This window comes from Typopeltis vanoorti, chromosome 23 (genome assembly GCF_054136105.1).
Source record: "Typopeltis vanoorti isolate ZY-2024b chromosome 23, IOZ_Tvanoo_1.0, whole genome shotgun sequence".
NCBI lineage: Eukaryota > Metazoa > Arthropoda > Arachnida > Uropygi > Thelyphonidae > Typopeltis > Typopeltis vanoorti.
Genome location: NC_143571.1, coordinates 13,793,791 through 13,816,341, shown reverse-complemented (window position 1 = coordinate 13,816,341; position 22,551 = coordinate 13,793,791). Strand labels below are relative to the sequence as shown.

At 35.2% G+C, this 22,551-nt stretch overlaps 1 protein-coding gene across 9 annotated transcripts in view; it reads left to right on the top strand.

Moving 5' to 3' along the window:
• zfh1 (Zn finger homeodomain 1) overlaps positions 1-22,551 on the top strand; it is a 432,332-nt gene that overhangs the window by 203,513 nt on the left and 206,268 nt on the right. The window contains exon 1 of one of the 9 annotated variants that reach the window (XM_090413019.1): positions 4,694-4,734. The exons of the other annotated variants lie outside the window; for them this stretch is intronic. The gene's annotated coding sequence lies outside the window, so the exon portion shown is untranslated. Of the gene's footprint in view, positions 1-4,693; positions 4,735-22,551 lie in introns of those variants that run through there. 9 annotated transcript variants of the gene reach the window in all.

Genomic DNA, 22,551 nt, shown 5'->3' with positions numbered 1-22,551 from the left:
TTCTATCCATACCGTTTAACAAATACGAAACTTAACATGCTATCGAAATCCAAAACATTACATAAATGAATGTCAGAAAGTGAAAAATTAAATAATCAAAAGTCGTTGAGTGAATTTAACTACTCATTCTAAGGTCTAACGAGGTTTAAGTTGTCTGGGTGCTACTCGAGCACGTGACTGCGATACTTGATTGATTGAGAACGTCAACCACTTTGTTGGCGAAGATAATACGTGACAACTCCAGACCTTTTGTAGTATTGGTGGTAAGCGAAGCGTAGAAAGACGAAACGAGAAAAAAGTAAACGAGTTTTACAGAAGCAAATCTATCTTTTAAGTAATTAGAAGCTGATACAGAGAGAGAGAGAGAGAGAGGACTTTTCTAAACCTCAAGCACGCTGTGTGTTTGGCCCATTGCTCTTTATAACATTAACTATTTTTATTATTATTATTATTATTATTACTATACCGTATCGTGCAGACGACAGATTTCGTAGGGTTATGTAGTGTACAGTGACCTCTCGCGAGGAGTCATCGGACTCCGTGGAGTGTCATGTAGTAATGATAATAATAATAATTAAGATCCAAGTACGTATACAATCCCCTGAAACGCTGAATCTTGTATGCGTTGAATCAGTTAGCGTGAAGAAATCATCAAGACTGCAGTCTGCTCATGAAGAAGTGTGCTTGGCTGTCTGTTTATTCTGGTCACAATCTGTCATGACAAAGTCCTTCATGATTGCGATGCTGTCATTCTTCGGCTGTGTTTCAAAATGTCCCGACCATCATTAACCCCTTACATATAAATATTACGCTGCGCTCATTGGAAGTCTTGGAGTGTGTAGCAAACAACAGAAATTCACCCATTTAGTCGCTTATTTGCGTGCTCATTGTCAGAGGGGTAGACAATAATGCCCTGGAAAACCTAACACGATTCGTTCATCCATCTCGAGTTTTGCTGTAACGCAAAACTCGAGAATCAGCTAATTCATTATCACCATCCGTTTTTCCAGAGATATGAGAAATATGTTGAGTAATAAGTAAAAACTAAACCTTCGGCGCGTGTAGAACGTGCTATGTTACTGCGTTTTTTTTTTTTTTTTTTTTTAAAGGATGCTGGAGAGCCCTCCAGTTGGAAAGACATGGGTTCGAATGCTGTCTATGATGCGAATAACTTTCAACCTCGTGAGCACACATCGGCAATCATAAAACACTAGCCTTTGGGGGGTATGCAGCAGAGAATGCTATGATCCCCAATCAGGGAACACAACCCGTCCTAGAGGATGAAAGAAGCGCAAGGAAAGGGATACAGCTAGGTAGTGGCGACATACAGTGACTACTGCACCACCTGATATACGTAAGAAGTAGAACTTATTGTTGCCATGGAAACACGGAAGCATAACCTCACAACCAAAACGACTCTGTTTTTATTACTGCATAGAGAAATAGGAAATATTAAATGATTAATAAACATAAAATTATAAACGAAATATTATCCTGTTTATCTCTTTTTTTTTGAATATTTGTTTATAGTAATAATGATAATAAGCGAACAAGCGAGATGGGGTGGAGTTCACGCACTAAATTTACATATAACGACCATAAATCTCTTTCCCTTTCTTTCTTTTCCCTGCCGACGTGTGCGGACGGGCAGACCTAAGTGGTATGCAGGCAGAAATCAAAGCAGAAGAAAAGCGTGTAAGTGTGGCAAAAGTGAAAATGAAGAAGACAAGTGGCATTCTGTAGGAAAATGAAGCATTGTGGAGGACTTCGAAGAGAAGGTGATGATGTTGAATGCCACGCGCTTATTTGGCTTCCATAAGAATGCTCGGAGCCTTTTGTTACCTGAGTCAGAACGGAGAATTTCATACGGAAGTAACGCAAGCCCCGAACTTTTCATATTCAAGGCGTTCTCTACGGGATAGTCTGGTCACGTCGCACTGTGAAATAGAGAGTATGAAAGGTTACAGCAACGTCATTTCTTGTTTACGCGATTACTCCAAAGAAACGTGTTCCTCTGAATGCTAAAGCACTGGTGACAAGTGGCCAACTCGAGCAACAGCCACCATGTGGACGTCTCTAACACTCCCGACAGCAATAACCGGAACACAAGAGTATGTTCTCGTGAATTTGCCGAAATCTTATTAACATATTCTGTAGGTGTGACAATCCAGTTTCAGTCGTGCTCGGAATTTTAAAAATATGCAAACTCATAATCTCGACATTTATAAACATGTGTTTATACGAAGCATTCCTTGCAATGCTTGTCGCTTTAATATTCCCATTACTCCCCCTACATTTGGACAAATACGGCGCTGAACTCTGATTGGTTACCGTAAAAGCATCACGTTAATGATGTGGTTAGAACTTACGCTTTTTCTTGGCTAATAATTGAGACAATTGCCAATATGTCTGTACTACCATATAATCATGCAATATATTACTAATATCCCATAATATTTTATACAATATATACATGAAAATAATGAAAGATGCAAGAGCCTTGCTTTTTTGTATAATTATATTATTAATTAATTGTAAAAATATATACAAGTATAGTTAATATAATTTTGAATGACGTAATACTTTTACATAGTTTATAATAATCTTATATCATTATAAATATGCCATAAAATGCTAAAACAGCAACAATAATTAATATTATGATTCAATAATTGTAATTATTATAAAAAAATGTAAACTTTTTTTTACATCGTTTGCCTGTTTAAAATTTAAAAATTGATTTTTTGAAAAATAATTTTCCATGCCAAGTTGAAGCTATTCGACTTTTTTTTTTCATTCTGTTTATATTTGTAAAAGACAAAACAAAAAAAAAAGATGCATAGCAAAATGTTGACTACTAGAGCTAACGAATTAACAGTAACTCTACGACACTCATTGAGGAGTTCTAAGAATTCTGAAAGTGTACTTGACGAATTTTGAATTCAGATTTGATGATATTAAATGAAAATTACTTGTAAATTCAAAATTAAATTATCGGTAAACATTATCTTCTAAAGAAACCTGCCTTTGTAACTTCACGGCTAAATTATTTGAATTATTTATATTCCACATGCCAAATCATGTGCGACACAACGTCTAACGAAATCTTAACTGAAAAATACAACGCATTTTAACACGTGATGCGATGTTATTTAGATCCACATGATACCATGGCAACAATAATTTTTGACGTCATTATGGCTCCCATTAAATTCATTGATCAAACATTTATATTGTTGTACAACAATGAACATATCTTGACTAATATTCTGCGCCGAGATTTGTAAACTAAATCGCCTTTGTTTCTAAGGGAGTGGTCATTTCAAACTTCTGGTTAATTTGAGCTAATTATTTTAACTGCAGTTTTGGTATTCTCTGTCCGTGCTGATCACAAACCATTATTCGCACCATTAAACTTAGTGACACCAAAAGATATTGAAGTTACACGTAGAAGACAACTGAAGCGGAAGAATTTTTCTTTCGCTCTGTTTCATATTGTCTAACATAAACAAACTGAGTTTGAAAAGGACGTTCTACTTTGTGTATTCGCTTAGTTTCACTTGACATTCTTACCGAAAAGAAATCCTTGAATGCATGTCATAATTTAAGTGATATCACGTGTGTAAAAGATACTTTTGAAGTGCCATCTTTCATTAGGAACTTATTCGTTACTTCATTCTAGCGGCAATACGATAATTTAATTTGTAATCATCAATATTTGTGCTTGAAATTTCTCTGCGATTACATTTTAAATGGCTGTGATATTCTTGATTAAAAAGTGTAATAGTCTTATTAGATATATGAAGAGCCAAAGGCTTCAATTCGGCGACATATGACTTGCTTAAGTTAAGGGATATTACATCCCATATCGTTTCTTAGCCGAATAAGAAACTCAAAGAGTTTCATGCCGAATATAGAAACTATATAAAGTTCGGCGATTCCAAGCGTAAGCAAATACCTGGATAATGCAGCAACTGACCCTAAAGGTAGTGCAAGCTGAGGCAACTCATGTCTAAGGTGGAGCAAGCTCCGATCACTATTCTTGGTATTTACCCATAATGTGAACTTAGCTCCTAGGAGCTAAGTATGGCATGAAACTCTTTGAGTTTCATGGCATACCTAGGCATGAAACTCTTTGAGTTTCTTATTCGGCTAAGAAACGTTATGGGATGTAATATCCCTTAACTTAAACAAAAATAGTCTTATTTTCTGTGATTTGTTAAGAGTATTTATAGAATACATCGTAGGCGTGTAACTCAGTTGAGATTGTTTTCTAAATGGACACATATTCTCGACTCTATGTATATCTTATTTACCGATTTTATTATCAAATGAACAAGTTAGTAATATCGAGTCTTATTCCTTATATAGCTATACGCACGTGCGGTGAAGTACACACCGGACATACTATTTATATCAGTTTCCTTTAGACTTTCCTGTTCCTTTCTAATAAGTTTAGAATATCAAAAGAAACACTTATTAGAAAAAGAAATCGAGTAACGTTTTAAGGTGGTACGTTGTTTGTTCTTAATATTACGGTGGGTCAACTGAGCCATGCGCATTATGTCTGTTTTGAACCCCCCCCCCATTCACCACCTCTGCATGAGACCGACTGGCTTACCTTCAGTTGGATATTTCTTATAAAAGGTTTCTTCCGTTTTAGATCTTGAACTGAACAACACGTCGAGGCTTTCGCATGTGCTCTTTTAGCATAAACCGATGTGCTTCCCATTAGTAGGATTAATTTTTATTTATTTATTTATTTGAACTTGAAAGTGAATCCTAACTTATTACTTTTGTAGTCATTCATTACAAACTAAACGTAACTTGATCAAAAGCATGAATTTTGACAGCTAGAATAAGCAAAAGAAAACATTCACCTTTGTTAATTTAACATTGTTTCTTTATAGATAAAAAAAGATTATAAAGCTATCTTTTGTACTTCTAAAACTTCTATATATGCGTTGGTTGCATTGTTAAAAAATTTTTAACGTTAACAATGGCTTTTATGATTGTGCGTTGTGCTATCAACGCACAATCATAAAATCATGCGTCGAGACAATTGTTAGCAACAGATAGCTAACAATATGAATTAATCAGATCACTAATTGACAATGAAATTGAAACAGTTTCAATTGTTAGAAATGCCATAAATCGTTAAGAATTAATTTTACAACAGAACAGAACAATCACGGCAATTGTTAGAGAACTGATAATTAATTAAAACGAATTGTAACAAGTTAAATATCATTTTACTACTGAAATTTGCCTTTCCTTCTGTAGTTTTATTTCTACCGAGGAAAAACGGGGGAAAACATCTTCTCCCATCAGTTTCTTTCTGGTTTTTCTAATCGAGTACTTGAAATTGGGGAAGGTCATGACGAAAGTTTGGTTTTAAACTGATCACGTGTTTGTGTCATCAACTATATTGTTTTACGCTTAACCGACAACACAGGGATCGTATTTATTTGTATTTTCTTCATTATTTCTATCCACAAGAACTTACCGCTGTTCCGTAACTTAAGAAAATTCTCGAGTCCTCTAGAGGTCATGCCTGTTTATTGTAATTCTTTGGGGAGAGCCGGAAAGTCTCTGGCTGCAAGCACGGGTTGGCTGCACACCGCTACGGTAACAGATGACCACTGTTTACCAGCGGTCCCCGAGGATGGTCTTCCCGGAACATCGGGTTCCGGTAGGAAAAGGAGTGGGGACTGGCAAATATCTAAGTTGTTGTTGGGCTAGAAAAGGAAGTACTTGTGTGTAGACAGAGCTTGTAGTCTTGTGGGAAGTGATCTGCTAGATGATGTTACTGCTTTTGAGGACTGTACTATCGTATGCTGCATCATATCGATTTATATAAACATTGCCTTATTGTGTGTGTGTGTGTGTGTGTGTGTGTGTGTGTGTGTGTGTGTGTGTGTGTGTGTGTGTGTGTGTGTGTGTGTGTGTGTGTGTGTGTGTGTGTGTGTGTGTGTGTGTGTGTATTGATTATATTTGTGGTTTAGCGATGCTGATAATAAAAATAGATAAAATGTAACCAATACACCCATTATTTTTGGAGAATTATTTGTTTGTGTGTTTATTTAGTATTGTTACGGAGCCACTTATTGTGTCTGCTAATTGCGTGTATTTTGGTTGTACGATATTGCTTAACTTGCCTTGAGATGAAGAGCTCTTATATATGCCCATAATGTCCAGATGGAGAAATTCGAGCAAAATACTTAAAAAGAATTTATTTAAAATATTAAATTAGCATAATTAAGGCTAAGTAATTACAGTTGGTTGAACGAAATGACTGAGTACTCACTCTGTCAAGTTGGAGAGCGATGGCCGTCAAATTCGACTCTCACTTGGAGCCCAGATGCTTTGTGAATGCGTTTTAGGCGGGAGATGAATTTTCATTTGCGGATTCGAGACTGTCAGCCTGCTAAGATCTTGGAAACCTGATAAAGTTCCGTATTTCTTAACTAATCCCGGGTTTTCGGATTATTTAAACTTTAGCATATCCACAGTACTAATGTCCTGTTAGGTTTACGACCGTGCTAGATGGAGATTCAAATTAAAAAAAAAAAAAGAAAAGAAAAGAAAAGAAACACGTTTGAGACTCTCATTGGGGTGAAAACTACTAAAAGGGATTATATCGGATGTATCTATTTTAAGTAATACTTTCTGAGTCGACTTTGTTGCGTTTTCAATTGTAACAGCAGACATTATTCTTATACTGAAAATCGATTGACTAGAAAGAAATATCTGATTAAGACTCTTCGTAAATTTTATTATTTTTATTTTTTTTTTAATTTATCGTTGTAAATCACTGTTACTCTAGCAACACACAGATGAGCAGTTTAATACAACTTTTGGGTATTTCCTATCTGTATTTATTACAGATGCTTAAGTGACTGCATATAAGTGGATTAAGACCCAAAATATTCTTTATCTTTAAAATATTTCATTTAAAATAAGCTCTACATTTCAGGATGTTTTTACTTCACAAAATTCAATCTCTCATTTCCACGACACACTTTTCTTCATTTCTAGACTGATTCCGCATTCTTAAGTCACGAGAAGAAATCAAGAACCAAACAGACTTAAAATTCCAGGTAACATCACACTTCAAAAATGGCCACCTGCTGAAAAAAAAATATTTTTAAACGCGTTTTTTCCATTATTCTTTCTTCCTTGTGATTTCTTCATCTTCATAAGGGGCAACCTGCAGTTCCACCAGAGGAGAATTGGTGTATAAGATCTCGGTGGTTCCGTAGCTTCCCCCCTTCAAGCATATTTCGATCATGACAGCAATCATCGTATTCTCCCCCCAAAGTTTCTTCAGAGTGCACGTATCGATTTTTTCTTTGTACCGCCAGGAAAGCACGTATACCTGAATATGCTCCTCCCCCTGATGACCCGATGGCTGCCATCACAAAGGACGAGATGAATTGCTATTTTTCTAATAGCTCTTTCCCTTTCTGATTAATAACACAGGTATAGTTTCCTGTCGTTGAGAAAGAGGAGGTAGATGACTCTCTCTGGTCCCCTGTACTTCTCTGAGGTTGGGGAGGGGAAAACGGAAGAATCATTTATCTTCCAACACACCTAGACCCATAATTTGATTGACATGGGAAGGACGCCTGAACTTGCATAAACCTGAAAATTGATTTTTTCCCCCACCCCTTCACACTACTTAATTTTTATACCTCGTACAAACTCCCTGTCCTCTCTTGTTCAGTAACGCCTCATCCCCCCGCACACACACATAGTAAGCGCATACCTTGGTGGTCACATATTGTAATTATGGAATTAGCTCCGTTAAGGTTTTTCTGTTTTGCTCTCTTGTATGCAAATTAAATTGATCAGTCAAGGTTCCGAGAGAGGGAGAGTCTCATGGCGGATGTTATTTTTAGTCCAAAGTGGTTATAAGTAGCATTGCAAAGAAGAAAATATGTTACCATGAATTTATTAGTGTTATTATTCTTGCATTTGATATCGTCTTGATGCAATTGAGATCTAGCATTTGTCATTTTATTTGCTCTGATTTTTCAGCGTTTTCTTGTTTAGTCAGAATTAACAGGACTTCGTCTCCATCTGATATTACGAAATGAGCAGCAAATTGTTATTTATTTATTTTTATTGCTCATTGCAGAGTATTTAGAGTCTTCAGCAACGTGAATATCCTAGAAGCCAACCTTAACTAGCCTTTGTATTGCCAGTTAGTCTGGAAAACATAATAAAGAATAATATATCTTGTACAGTAGAATCCTTATCCTGATATCCTGAGTTCGAATAATAATTCCAGTGGCCCAATTCTTATTTTGACGTAGTCTTGATGCAATTGAGATCTAGCATTATATAAAACAATTATCATCCCCTCGGCTACCTATGCTTCAGAAGCCTGGAGATTAACTCAACAACCAATCAAGAAACTTCAAGCATTTGAAATGAAATGTCTCAGAAAAATCAACAACACCCACCGCATGCAACACAAGACCAATGATCAAGTCAGAATAGATTTAAACTTCCCAGATGATATAATAGATACAACCATTAAGCATCAGTTGAGATGGTTTGATCACATCTAGAGAATGACCCCTCATAGACTACCATATTTAGCTCTGAATGAATATATAGGAGGTAAAAGACCCAGAGGCAGACCAAGAAGTACCCAGATAAAGTTGCTGAAAGAACATTTCCATCTGCCCAGCTATAGAGTCATGATCGAGGTGGCCAAAGATCGTGATAAATGGAGAACCTTTCTTCTTAGTGGACTCAACCCGTTACCAAGCGGATGAGATGATGATAATGATGAATTCTTACTTGAACTCATTGAGAACTCGATCGTCTAGTACTCATTCTTTGCTTTCTATTCCTCAAGTATTCGTTTATTCGATGGCTATAATTGTTCATTATAGTACATCTGATACATTCTCCATAAAACATTAAAGGATATTGTTTCAAATACTGCCGAAATGTGTATTAAACAAACGAAAACAATTTTAACTCACAGATTCACCGTTTTTGTTTATTTATTTATTGTTTTAGAAGCCATTATCTGAATCCTTAGATTATTGTTTACATCTTCGATCAATATGTATAATATAAATATATATATATCAATATCTGAAATGAGAGAGAGGATATTTATCCTCTCTCTCTCTCTCTCTCTCTTTCTTTCTCTTTTTTCGTACCAATACTATACTGCATCAAACAATCAACGCTAAACTAGCAGTAATCTTTTAATGTTCACCTATTCTTGCGCAATGAGTCACCGATCTGCATCCTTCTACTGACCGCACTAAATCCTTGCTTTTCTACACAACGCCACCTGCTGAGTTTATGGAACAATGAGTCATAGCTCTGTGTTGAGCGTTAAGCACTTGACCGTCATACTTGGAAAACAGTTCCAAATACCTTTCTTTTGTAATATATACCAAGAACCATTCCCTTTCATAATTACGACGTCATTATTTAGAAAATATCCTAAAGCAAATGCTCTTATTAATAAAGATAATTTACAATATATAAAAGATAAAAAAGTTCACTTAAAAAGTTTTCTAAATATTTGCAATTTAAATCCTAAAAACTTTCTGAAAATTGTAGAAGTGCTTTCTTAGCTTCGTCCAACAAGACCATTTGTCGTAGTTGATGATTACCAATCTGTTTTATTGCAGTTAAATTTTATAACCTGTGATTAAATCCGTGTTTAGATGACATTTGTAATAACAGGTTGTCACAAAATAAACTAAATATAATAATTCCTTCAGAAATGCTTGTAAAATGTGTACTCGAAAAATACATTCAAAAATTCTAGAAGAAAAACAACATAAAGGTTTAAAAAACTCAGCAGTGTGTTAAATTATAATGAATTTAGCAAATAGCCGACAATGTGTTACTTGCATTTGTGAATAATATTTCACATTCAGCAATGTTAATTATTGTTATTAGCAATTTCGGAGAACTGCATGTGTATAATTATAAACTGCTTCAGTAGTTGACAGTTTGCTTTACATTCTAATAATATTCCATAATCGGAAATGATAATTATTGTTATTAGCAGAATAGACTATGGATCGAGAATTAACACACATGTGTAGAAACGTAAGTTATGATTATGATCGTTGTGTTTCTGATTGTTATAAAGGAAGTTATTTTTAAAATATTTTCCACGCGATTAGTGATGGAAATGCATTGTTGGAAATCCCAGAGTAGCATTTCGTTTTCAGTTTCATTTTTAAACAATAGAGTGAATATCTGTGTTTAAACAATGCACTGAAGGAAACCAACATTCTGGTTTTAATCCAATTGTTGAGTACTCACTCAACAATTAAACTGTAGTTCTCTAAATATTCGAGTTGAAAATACGGCAGACATTTTTTTTTCAAGGAAACTCATTAATTGTAAAATTACTTTTCATTGGTTACGAAACCCGTATTATGCTCTGCGAGTAGAGGGATGGGAAAATTATGTCGCTCTTGTGTGCGGAGTATACATCCTTTTATCTTCTGTTAAATTCCCCTCCTTTCACGTCCTGTACATTAACCCAATGGGTGGTTTATTAAACCCCCTTGTGTGCCTCTACTAGATCATAATTTTCAGTCTGGCCAACCGCTAAGTATCGCCATAACGACCAATAAGTCCCCCACCTCCCCCATAAGAATATCTCTTCTATTTAGGAAAACCAAATGAAAATATTAACAGTTTGCTATGGTTCGTTTAACAGCCATGTTCAAAATAAAGAAAATAAAATAAAACCAGAGTATGGATTTGTCTTTTTTCTTCTTCAATAGAAAACTTATGGCAAGCCATAAAAATAAAAATGAAATATTATATGAATATTAGATCTGATAGTATTAACTAGAAAATAAATCTTATCACGAAACTTATACGATCTACTAAAAAGTTAAAAAGTTAACAGAAATGTAAATTATGGGGGGGGGGTATTAACTGAGAATTTTGACTACATTTGCTCTTTGTCAGACAAAGAGCTTACATATCATTCAAGTCGACAAATCGCATCACCTTAAAGTAAGTTTTGTATATTTTAGCAATCAACCATTAGAAATGGAATTGATAATTGATTTCGAAAGCATTCTTGCATAAAAAATATCTAAGATATCCACCACATAGTATCCTGTATACAGGAAGTCCTACGATACTCAAGACTTCATCACCGAGATGCCAAAAGATACGATGAAGGTTACAGAGTTGGGTGTCGCCCTCTTAATATATGTCGACCCTACGGTCATACTTTCCGTTTAGAAACGCATGTGCAACAATATGTTGAAATTTGGCAACAGTTATATAGGATTATAAATCATACAACAAGGGGATAATTAGTTCATAAATCAAGGATGCTAATTAAAAGCCTAAAGGGCAATGTGTGCAAGATCTCTTGCTTGTACTCAAAAGGAAAGGATGTCATATGCTGAAAATGCCCCCTAAGTTCAAGGACATTTTCTTGTTGTTCCTCTTCCGGGATTTCTCAGTGTCTTCTTTTCGTAGCTCCTGTTATTTGATGCTACTTGGATCCGGTAGTGTCGAGCAAGTTCTGGTGGCAGCCATAAGTTCCTGAAAATACCAACGTCTTATCAGAGAAAAAAATCTTGATCTTTGGAACAGATGGTATTTTGGGGTATTTTATGAAATGGAAATTGTATTTTATTTAGATCAGATATATATCCGGTAATATTCTTTTATATCTTCATATACAGATCTTCAGCCTCGTGCATGGATCTATAATTATAATTATCTAAAATGCTATAACTTCACAAGTAGATCTGTAACTTCATTTCTGGTTCTAAATATGGTTAGTTATTTATTCCTGAGGACAAAATAAAGTTAGTTATTTATTCCTGAGGACAAAATGAAGTTAGTTATTTATTCCTGAGGACAAAATAAAGTTAGTTATTTATTCCTGAGGACAAAATGAAGTTAGTTATTTATTCCTGAGGACAAAATGAAGTTAGTTATTTATTCCTGAGGCCGCTATAAACTTATTAATTTCTGAAGCTACTATGAAGCTATTTATTAAATACTGAGGTCACCTTAACCAATTATTAATTTAAGAAGCCATCTTTTACCTTATTTATTGAATTCTAACCGACATTTAGAACAAAACAAAATTTATCATAAAAAAGACTTTCACCTAAGCATTTATTGTAAGGTATTCTTTTTCGTATTGATAACATCTCAGCAGGTTAAACGATCGAAGAATATATTTGACTGTTATACGAAGAAGAAGGTGAACAAGAAAGCGTCTGCAATTATTATTTCTGCTCGACCATTTTATTTCTTACAGTTTTCTTGAGTGCTTAAGATACCCTTTGAGAGTCGTGCACGCGTCTTTCAGTATTGCTATCCATTATTCAAAACATCCTTGCTGCGACACTGCAAGGAATCAATAGGGGAGGTCTCTTTTGTATAAAATTATTCCGGGTAACAATCGGAACAAAGTCTGCGGTTGAAAACATCTGTAGTGAAGAACGCTGGAAACTATATGTGTACGGCACGATAATCCCCACTCTCTTCGTCTTTTGATATCTGTCCGGAAGGCGGTAGCAGGTGCAAACCACAATATTTTTCGAGCCAAAGCCAACAAATACAGACGATGTTTTGCCTGTCTATCGTCAGCAACTCACTTTAGGAACTGAGTCGACTTCACGGGAGGCTAAACCCGCGAGTAGATCAAGTCGTTTCATTCTCTGTATCCGTGGTCAAAGTACATTTGGCCTCTGTGTTGTATCAATAACTTCTTGTTGTTGGTTCGGCTGTAAACCGTCAAGAGATGTTCCTTAACAGAGTTCTGAACGAGGCTGTGGAGTTTTAAAAGATCAAGGGAGAGAAAAAAATACCGAAGAGCTGCAGCGTACAAATAGAAGTTTAAACTCGCTGATTTTGTATTAAAATGATCAATAGATTGCACCAGCTGAAGGTTTTTGAGAGGAGAAATCAACGCTTTCTTTACTGTCTGCAAACTTAATCATTACTTATTTTTTATACGTGTAAATTATACTTAAATGTCTGATTCCATAATTAAACACTTTATTAAACAGAATTGAATAAATTGAACCGAAACCTGGAAAGCATTGAATGTAAAAACAGAATTGATAACAACCGAATTTTATAAAAATTAATTTCGAATAATTATAATAAAAATATTATTTCATCCCAATCGTCCCTTAACAAATTAGGCTTATTGATCCGTTATGCGACCAAATAGCTTGGCATTTTATAAAACAAAATCTTGATATTGACAGGACGATTAATGCTGGCTTACGTACTCTGTTAGATCTGTCATTGCGTGTTCTGTCTGGTTTATCTTGATGATATAAAAAATTGACGTTATTGGGAGTTGAAAACCCTTCCACCACCGTTCGATAGTAGCAAACGCACCTTTAGTATAATAAGCTCCTATAAATGTGAACCATCTTTCTAGGTAATTGTTTTGTTTTTTTCGATAGGCTAAGCGTTGTATATAAGAATCCAAATTATATTTCTGTTAAACCAGCGTATGACCAAAAAAGCTGTTGGAAACTAGTATTGGGTAGTTGATATACATGTTTTTAGATGTCCAGTTCTGCTAAATGATTTTTATTTGATTTTATTAAATGATTTTATTTATTGGAATATTAGAATATTCGTACGTTTCTGGTTTGAGAGAGAGAGAGAGAGAGAGAGAGAGAGGAGCCCTGTTTAAAAGGATAAAATAGTCTCATTTTTATGATTGAGGAGCTTACTGGACCTCGTGAAGATAGAGAAAACTAAATCAGTCCCCAGATAGAAGTGGAATGCTCTCTCTCTCTCTCTCTCTCTCTCAGGATTTTTATCCCGAAATCAGCCTGAAAATACATGCATTAGACAGACATGAACAGATTGAACATAAACATCCTATCCTCCCAAAATCAGTTTGCAGGTCCAATCACATTATTTTAGCACCGTGGACTTGATAATAAAAACGATATGATTGATGTCTTTTCTGTTGCCCATTGACACTTATGTTAAAAACAACTGGCTCTGTAGGAGCAGCAGTTTAATAATTTGCAAGACGTCTAACCGTGCATACGTATGATTCAGAAGTAAAAATCTTAGCGTTGGAATACGCTGCTAAATGGCTTCTCTATTCACTTGATTTTATTAATTACGATATCAGTTTTATCTTGTGAACTCTCACTATCTGTCTATGCGTATATCGAGGGTGGAGAGGAAGGGGAAAGAGAGGCAGGAGAGCGAGAATATCTTCTCGCTCTCCAACAAAGATAATTATCACTGGATGGCCAGCCTTGACATACTTCTCGGACCAATGACTAACCAATGAGTAGCAGTGGGAATAGCGAAGAGCAAACCACGGGGTTGTGCGCCTTTACTGAAAACGAAGAGACCATTCACTACAGAAATGGAAAGAGAGAGAGGCTCGTGCACTAGAACATCCCATCCAAAACGGGCGAGTGTTTAATGAAAGATAATCAATTCCTTTCTTGTAAGAGGAAAATTTCGGTTGCAATGTTTGTTGTTTCGCAACACTTTATGACAGAAGCCGTTGAAACTCCGATATTTTGGTGTAATTCGTAGTAATAATCCATATCGGCCGAAACCAAGTTTAATTAACAAGCGTCACTTCTATAATAAATGACACCCAGCGACGCTCGCGAACTATTTTTTAAACTTAAGGTCTGACAAAGGTATAGTCGAACGCGTTTTCGTACAGCTTGAGTGACGACAGGAACTCGCTCTCGCAAAGATTTATGTTGTTTTAAAGTGACATGTGATGGAGATTTTTCCGTTTCTCTTGCAGTGTTGGGTCCTGCACGATGAGAAGAGCTTGTGTGCATCTTAAGATGAAGGATCTTGCCAGCTGACTCCCGGATGTTTGTGGGATTTGGCGAAGGGGGGGGGAAGGACTGTTGCTATAGGGGTGGATAAATAACGAGTATGTAAAGAGGAACAGTAAATGGGAAGGAACAGGTGTTGGTTCTGGGTGGGATGGACCTAAAGATGGACAGCTTTCAACATGAGTTGCCTCTCTAGTTGGGAGGAGGGATGAGACCTTCTTACATGTTCGGTTTTTTTTTTCTTGACACTGATATTAGCTTATCAAAATAAGACACTGTCAGAGGTTATTTACTTTTGAAATAATATGCTTGAAATACTTCGTAAAGCTATGTTTCCAGTGTCTCTTTATTTTTGTGTTTTTTTTTTTTTCCTTTACTCCTACGTGTAGCTATTTATGTTTAGTCTGCTGTGTTGGCTGAATGCACTTTACGTGACACCAGAAAGTGAATTTTAGCGTACCTGAATGTTATCCAATTAAAAGAGAACGAATCCATAGAAATTGGTTGTTTTTAGTTCTCTGAGTTTTCCAAGTGTTTTAGGTTTTCTTGTAGTTTGTTTAACTAGTTTATATTCAACAAAATAATAAATATGAGGCTGAAGGGTGTATAAGAGCAGGAATAAAAAAAAAGTAAATATGACAGGGGTAGGATTCGAACCCACGCGTCCGAGGAGATTGGTGCCTTAAACCAGCGGCTTAGATCGCTCGGCCACCCTACCATCTGATATTCCATCTCCATCATCTTTCCATTTGATGTCCTATCATTAAAATGTACATCATTTAAATTTAATGTGATTTTAAGCACTCTTAAACTATAATAACGTGAATTATAAAATGCGAAGTGTACTATAATATATAATAATGCGAAAATCAAATAATAATACAATAATTTCTGCGTAAATCACTTGCCGATAGAAACGATATTAATTTTGTTTGAGAATAGCTCAGAATATTCTAATCAGAACCAGGACGAAAGAATATTTTCAACAATTGAAGCTCAGAGCCATTGCATAACTATTCAACTGATTAAATTACAAATTCGCAACTTGCGAAATTGATATTTTATTCAGCAAGTTATTTATAAATATTTTCTAAATATAATAAGTCAGTGTTTTAAATATTAGTTAACATCCTTTAATAGAATTAATTATTTAGTTATTATTAAACTGAAATAAACTGCGATTAATAGGCTAAACAAGTAGGCTAATTAAAATATTTTAATAGACTAAATACACGTAATAGATGTACTTTAATTAATTTATTAAAAATTAAGCACTTTGTTGATAAAATAATCAACTTTATCAACACGAGATTATTATTATATCAATGAAACGTTAAACGCTTCAATAATATAACTTTTAATTAGAAATGAGAATTGGAAACGAATATTTCGAGCAAAGAAAAACTCAGACACGAAGAGTCGATAGCAGAAGAGTTTCCATTGGACTAAATCCTGATGAGCTGAAAACAAATTATCTACTTCTGTCTTGCGAGCATATTCCACTCGCAGTCAACTCTTTCAAGTGAGCCTCTTTAGTGAACGAAGTAATTAACAATTGAGCGCAAAGCATGATGGGTCCATTGACTGTATTTAACAATCGAGATTGTTAAATACAGTGTACTAATATTGCTCAGGTAGATTTTATTCATTCGCCATCCTTATGGCACACAAATAAAGGCATACGTTGAAGTATTAATCTAGACTTAGTGCGTGCATTTTACCGACAGGTTGTCCTCTAAATGCAACGCAGATTTCGGCTTCTTCGGAAATAATATGCGAACCCTTGTGATCTCAAAGCGTACAAAAATGCCGTTTTCTCCCCGACGCCTCTAAATGAAGAGTAAAATATCTCATTTATTATCGGTACACTGTGCCTGTCTCGGTGTCTACCGTACGTATTAAATGCCGCTTTTGCACGGTTTAGCGTAAAGTGCAACGACGACGGTTATAGAGAGAGAGAGAGAGGCAGGAGGAGCGGGAAAAAAAAAAAAAAAACTCAAGGTCTTACATCAGGTATTCGTTCCTCTCTTCGTTCTCTCCCTAAGAGTGAAGAAGAAAAGGATAGCCTCATTATTTAGCCACGGCCAGTATAGTCAGATTTAGAAGGCTCGTGTCCTGCAGTTTTTAAGCTATTATCCCATTAAGGTGGCACCGAGACGGCGGATATGACTCTATAAGGGTCCGTATCCTAGGCGACATGATCCGTCAACGCATCTGCGGCTAAGATGATGAAAAATGCAGAGACATTAGCCTCTTAATTTCGCCTTCGCCGCGACCAGCTTCGCGTGCAAGTCTACGGTAGGGAAGTGTTATTTAAATGCTGAGGTATTACAGAAAATCCCCTAATCATTGTTCCCCAGAGCGGCGGCCGCGTTGCCATGACAGACCATGATTTTTAATTACCTGCCTTGTTATTGGCTGCCGCAATGTCCTGCAGGAATGCAACCTACCCACCGTAGCCACATGCAGCCAAGGAGTAATTAAGTCTAAGCCCTTTTCCCTTGTTAAATAGCGTTCGTTGATGCGCAGGGCTGCGGGGAATGAATGCTGCGAAATGACATCAAATTTTCGTGGCTGCATGATGCCCGGCCGACTGCGGCCTATTGTTGAAGGACCCAGCAAATTACGTGCAGCTATCAATCACCACTCTACTTGGTCCACACGTCTCGTGGCTACTCCCCCGCTCCAACCTGAAGTCGAGAAAGCGTTCTCTAATACCCATGGCCGCCGCTATTCTAGTTTTTAACTCCCCCACATCCATATTCATGGGGACACCTCTGACGAACAGGGTGGTACAAGGCAGATTTGCATTCCGAGTGTTCATTCTCTGAGCTGCCTATTGATTACTGTAGCCACAGGGGAAAAGGAAAGACGTTTAGTAGGTCTGCAGACCTTGTTCAGGCATTACTAAGTCTTTCTTCTTCTTCCCCTCGCTATTTACCTTGGTTGTGAGGCTGGCTGCTGTTTTGTTTAGCTGAGACAAGTGTCGCATTAGCAGTAATAGCCGAGTCTTCGCAATCAGCTTCAGTTGAACAAAATCGCTGGATTTTATTTGAACGTATTTAGATCAGTTTGCAATAGTTAGAAGTAAATTGAAAATGTCGCTACCATTACATAGCACCACGTACTTGGCATCAGTGCTAACCCTAAAGATGAGCATCTTGCTATTCTTGTACGTATTTCAATGCTTAATGTCTCCGTTTTCCATAGAATGTTTTTCAAACAACAGGATATTTGTATTAGCTATTCAATTCAGGTTCCAATACGTCTTCTCTTATTCGTACAGGATGTTTTTATTCCTAGATAATTTCCATAAAGGGTTCTATTATCCTTTCACTTTCTGTTTTATGTTACTAATTCAGATTTATGTGCTTGTGGTTTACTAATGAGACTTTTATGTTAAATTTATGTTGCCATTCTCGTTACATTATCGACATTTGTTCGTAATTTTTATTTCTTTGTTGTCTATTCAGATGCGTTCTCTGATTTCTGGAGTGATTTTTATTCTAAAATCAAACCTGATAACGAGTTAATTTGTTTTCATTTTTTGATTATTTCGAATAATTCTAACTTTATTTTATATTATTACTGTAGTGCATTATTATATAATGCAATGCAGTAATCTGTATTGCATTATTATAATTTTTATTGTCAAAGTTTGTTTGATTATTTTTATATTTTTTATTGCTGTTTTTATAATCGCGTTTTTCAATATTTCAGCTAATTAAAATTGCTGATTTTATATATATATATATATATGCTAGGGAGGGCAATGTATATATATATATATATATATATATTGCCCCCCCCCGGGCCTACGTCGCCCAACCCCCCCGAGTTCCGGGCTTGGTCGATAATGAGTTTGATTGTTGTAATCCTGAAGTAATAACAATAAGCAATAACAAATTGTTGTCTCATGTAGGCAAACACACATTGTTGGACGTTTCAAAAACAATGAATGTGACATAAAAACGTTTCAAATTTCGGCTTATCTTTATATATATATTAAAGATTCGGTTAGCTATTGGTGAATTGTCAGTTAAAATAAACTTTTTGTGCATTTTTATAATAAATATCCTAGAGTATACTCATGTTGTGGATGAGTAGAAGGTTGGGAAGAAACAACAACATTATATTTCGATATCTATATATTGTACTTTTTTTAGACAATATATATATATATTAATATTTCTCGTTCTTTCAGTAACGTTAGGTCCAACGGCTAGACAAGTGACCGACCGTTTGGAAGTGATAGGAATTTTTCTTCCAAAAATTCTGGTTTAGTTTCCCTGCAAAGCAAACAAATAGACCAGAGAACACTTATAGCAGACTACGAATTAACCGTCGATCATAACACAGATTTCTTCAGTTGAAAAAAAAAAAAAAAAAAAAAGCTTATAGACTTTCTCGCGTTCTTTGAACCCTAAATTTTCCAAATACACAGCATAATTGTTAGCGGCTGAGTTACGGCCACATAAATTTAAATATTGTAATGATTATTATCTGTTACCCACTTAACTATCCCAAAGAATGTTTTTCCTCTAATTTTTTTATTTTCTTGACGAGTTTACATTAAAGATATTGCTTTTAACTATACGCTTTATAGAATGACTCATAGTGCCTTCCTGGTAGAGAAAGGGGGGGGGGGTACACTTCCGAGGGAAAAAATAAATGCTATCTAAAAGACCAACTGATTTATGCACCCCTCAATGAGAAGAGAGTAAGTTAAAAAAAAAAAATCAGATATTGTAATGGAATTTTTGCTAGCACACACTTAGAGCTTTTAGGAGGGGGGGGGGGGAACATAAACGCATTAACCACACTTACTTGTTTGTGTATCGCAAGATATGTAGAATTATTTCTGCCGATAGTTAATTCACTAATAGCATAGCAGAAAATGACTTAGAAACTAAATAAAAAAATCAAAGTAGATCGAAATAAACATGTCTAGATTAAATATAACAGATTAGTTTACAAAGTGAAAATAAAACCGGATGTGTATATTAGAAGGGAAGAGAAACCGACAGAGAGAGAGAGAGAGAGGGAGCCCTGCCTGGGTTTATATATGTAAAAGTAACTAAACTATGTTTAGAATACTTCTTGGAAAATAAATTCATATCACATAATCGGAAAAGGAATCCAATACCTTCCTTGAAGAAAAATATGAAAGTGGATTATAATCATTGTTTGGAGACAACGTAAAAAAAAAAAAAAAAATGTGAGGAGAAACAGCAGACGAACATCTGCACAGGAGCAGCATAGATAGAAAAACCGAAAAAAAAAATAAATAAATAGATCAAACAAACAAATAAATTCCGGATATAAAATAACTAAGAATCAATGTGTTTTTAAATAAATTCTTTAATTTTTTATTACTTTACCAAGTCACTAATGGAGGCACTACGATATTTTACCTTCAATTCTTTCGTTTTTCTCTCTCTCTTCCCGATAAATTAAAGTGTTATGTCACCATTCCATAAAGAAGCTCGTACTTCAAGGTAACTTAAATTGCTCTTGAAACGTATTTTACATCGGAACTCCTTTCAAAACGGTGTGAAGATATTAACACTGGCTGTGCTTCTGTTTATCTGATTCGGGTTTTGTGCGTTAGAGCGAAGCGGCTCTTTGCATTAAGGTGGGAAAAAAAAATTAACAAATCCCTCAGTTCGAATTAAGAAAGACTTAAGCTCTTAATTGTCATAGTGCCAAGAAAGAAAGAAAGAAAAGAGAGAGAGAGGTAGACTCTTTCCAGGTCGTTGCTCATCTTTACCGCCTGCGTCTGACTGCTGTTGTAAGCAGAAGATTCCTTTCACTGATAGATGTTTGCACTGCTGTTAGAACGTAAAAATCGAAAAGTACTCGCAGAGGAAAAACCACACGCGTTTTGGGAGGTGAGGGAGATGGTTAAGTTTCTTCAACTACCACGTGACATACGGTTATTGAATAAAAAGAAAAAGAAAAAATAAAATAAGGACCTGAGACCCGACCGAGGTTTATAAAGTGAGAAGAAACGGGTCAGTCGGTCCTCTGGCATTTGGCCAAACTTCCGCATGTTGCCTGTGGAAGATTCTGTGAAGATAATAGACGAGATAGAATACGATAATTACATATATACCATTCGCACGTATAGAAAAAAAACGTCGTTCCTATTTCGGACTCAGAGGTAGATAGAAATCAAACATTTCTCCTTCATCACTCTTTCTTGAGCACCAGAATTACTCTTCTCTTTATTTAGATGCCTTTAATAAATGCTTTTCACAGCCTAAGTGGCGTTGAAGGATCGGCCGAGAGAGTGTTTGGCGTTACGTGCTAGTTTTGTGGGCACGGTTATTGGCGTACGTTAAAAGTATTACTGTTCGTTGGTAGTCGTAGATCGGCCTAAAAATCCTGGGAGTTACTCAACTACTAATCTCGACTCATCTACTGATATGCCTAAGATCTGCACTGAATTAATAAATTCCTTTTAATTCTTTCCTAAATTATCATTTGGGATTCGCTGCATTCTTTTACGATTTTTATTTGTGTCTGGCAGACTTAACGAAAGGTTCTAGTCAATGTTTAAACCGGATTAAAATATTTTTTTTTTTTTATCTTATGAAAATACCAATGATAGCTCTGGATTTAAGAAATGATAATGTAATTATTGTTGTCTGTGAGTACTTTGAAACTTTTATTGCTATAAACTGTTTATTATGTTAGTTCAATTTCACTAAATCCTCGATGGGCATGCGCATTAAGTGCGTTCATTGTCACAACTCCTACTGTTGAATAATAATTTTGTGTCTGTTAGCAGAGGAACTTTAATATTAAAGAAAAGATAAGAAAAGAATATTTACATAAATGCCGATTTTAATGTTTCATTTTGTTGATTTATGTTCTTTTAAGTTTTTATAAAGAAATATTCGGATAAAAAATGTATTGGGATGACACTAATTTGCACATGGGGCATGAAACAGGGAAAAAAGTGCAAAAAAAAATTATAAAAATTTTCAATGTTTATTTTTTTGATTTTTAAATTAAATTTTAAATAATTTTCCAATTGAAATTAATTTTTTTATTTTAAATTATTTTTCAAATTAAATTTTAAATTCTTTTTAAAATCAAATTTCTTAAATTAAATTTTGAATTACATTTCTAAAATTGAATTTCTTAAATTAAATTTTGAATTTATTTTTTAAATTAAATTTTGAATTTATTTTTTAAATTAAATTTTGAATTTATTTCTTTTAAATTAAATTAATTTACATTTTTTTTTTCCGAATCAGAGTGCAAATTTTCAATTCTTCTAATAAATTATAAAAACCAATATTCACTACTTGAAAATTGTCTTACGCTTATTAGGCGTAAGACACCGAACGATGATTTTCATCGTTCGGTGTGTTACTATCATATTTCTTATTGGACGGTGTGAAATGGAATGGTAGATAAAACCATGTTCGGTCTCTGAAGCAGTCCAGGATTATCCTTGAAACTTAATCTCATCTTATCTTATTGATATAATTCAGTTTCCTAACCTCCTCCTTCCTTTTCTTTTTAATTGGGATCTAATAGTTATAAAATGCATTCGTAAGTGAAAAAGTCAAAAGCATCAACATATTATTCCACAATTCGAGTTTAAGTGCAGTTTTTAGACCGATTGTTTTACTTCGATATTTTCGTGCTGCCTCTGTAGCGTAATGGGTTGGGGTTTATTCACCTTTCATTCGGGTGGACCATCGATCCGAATTCA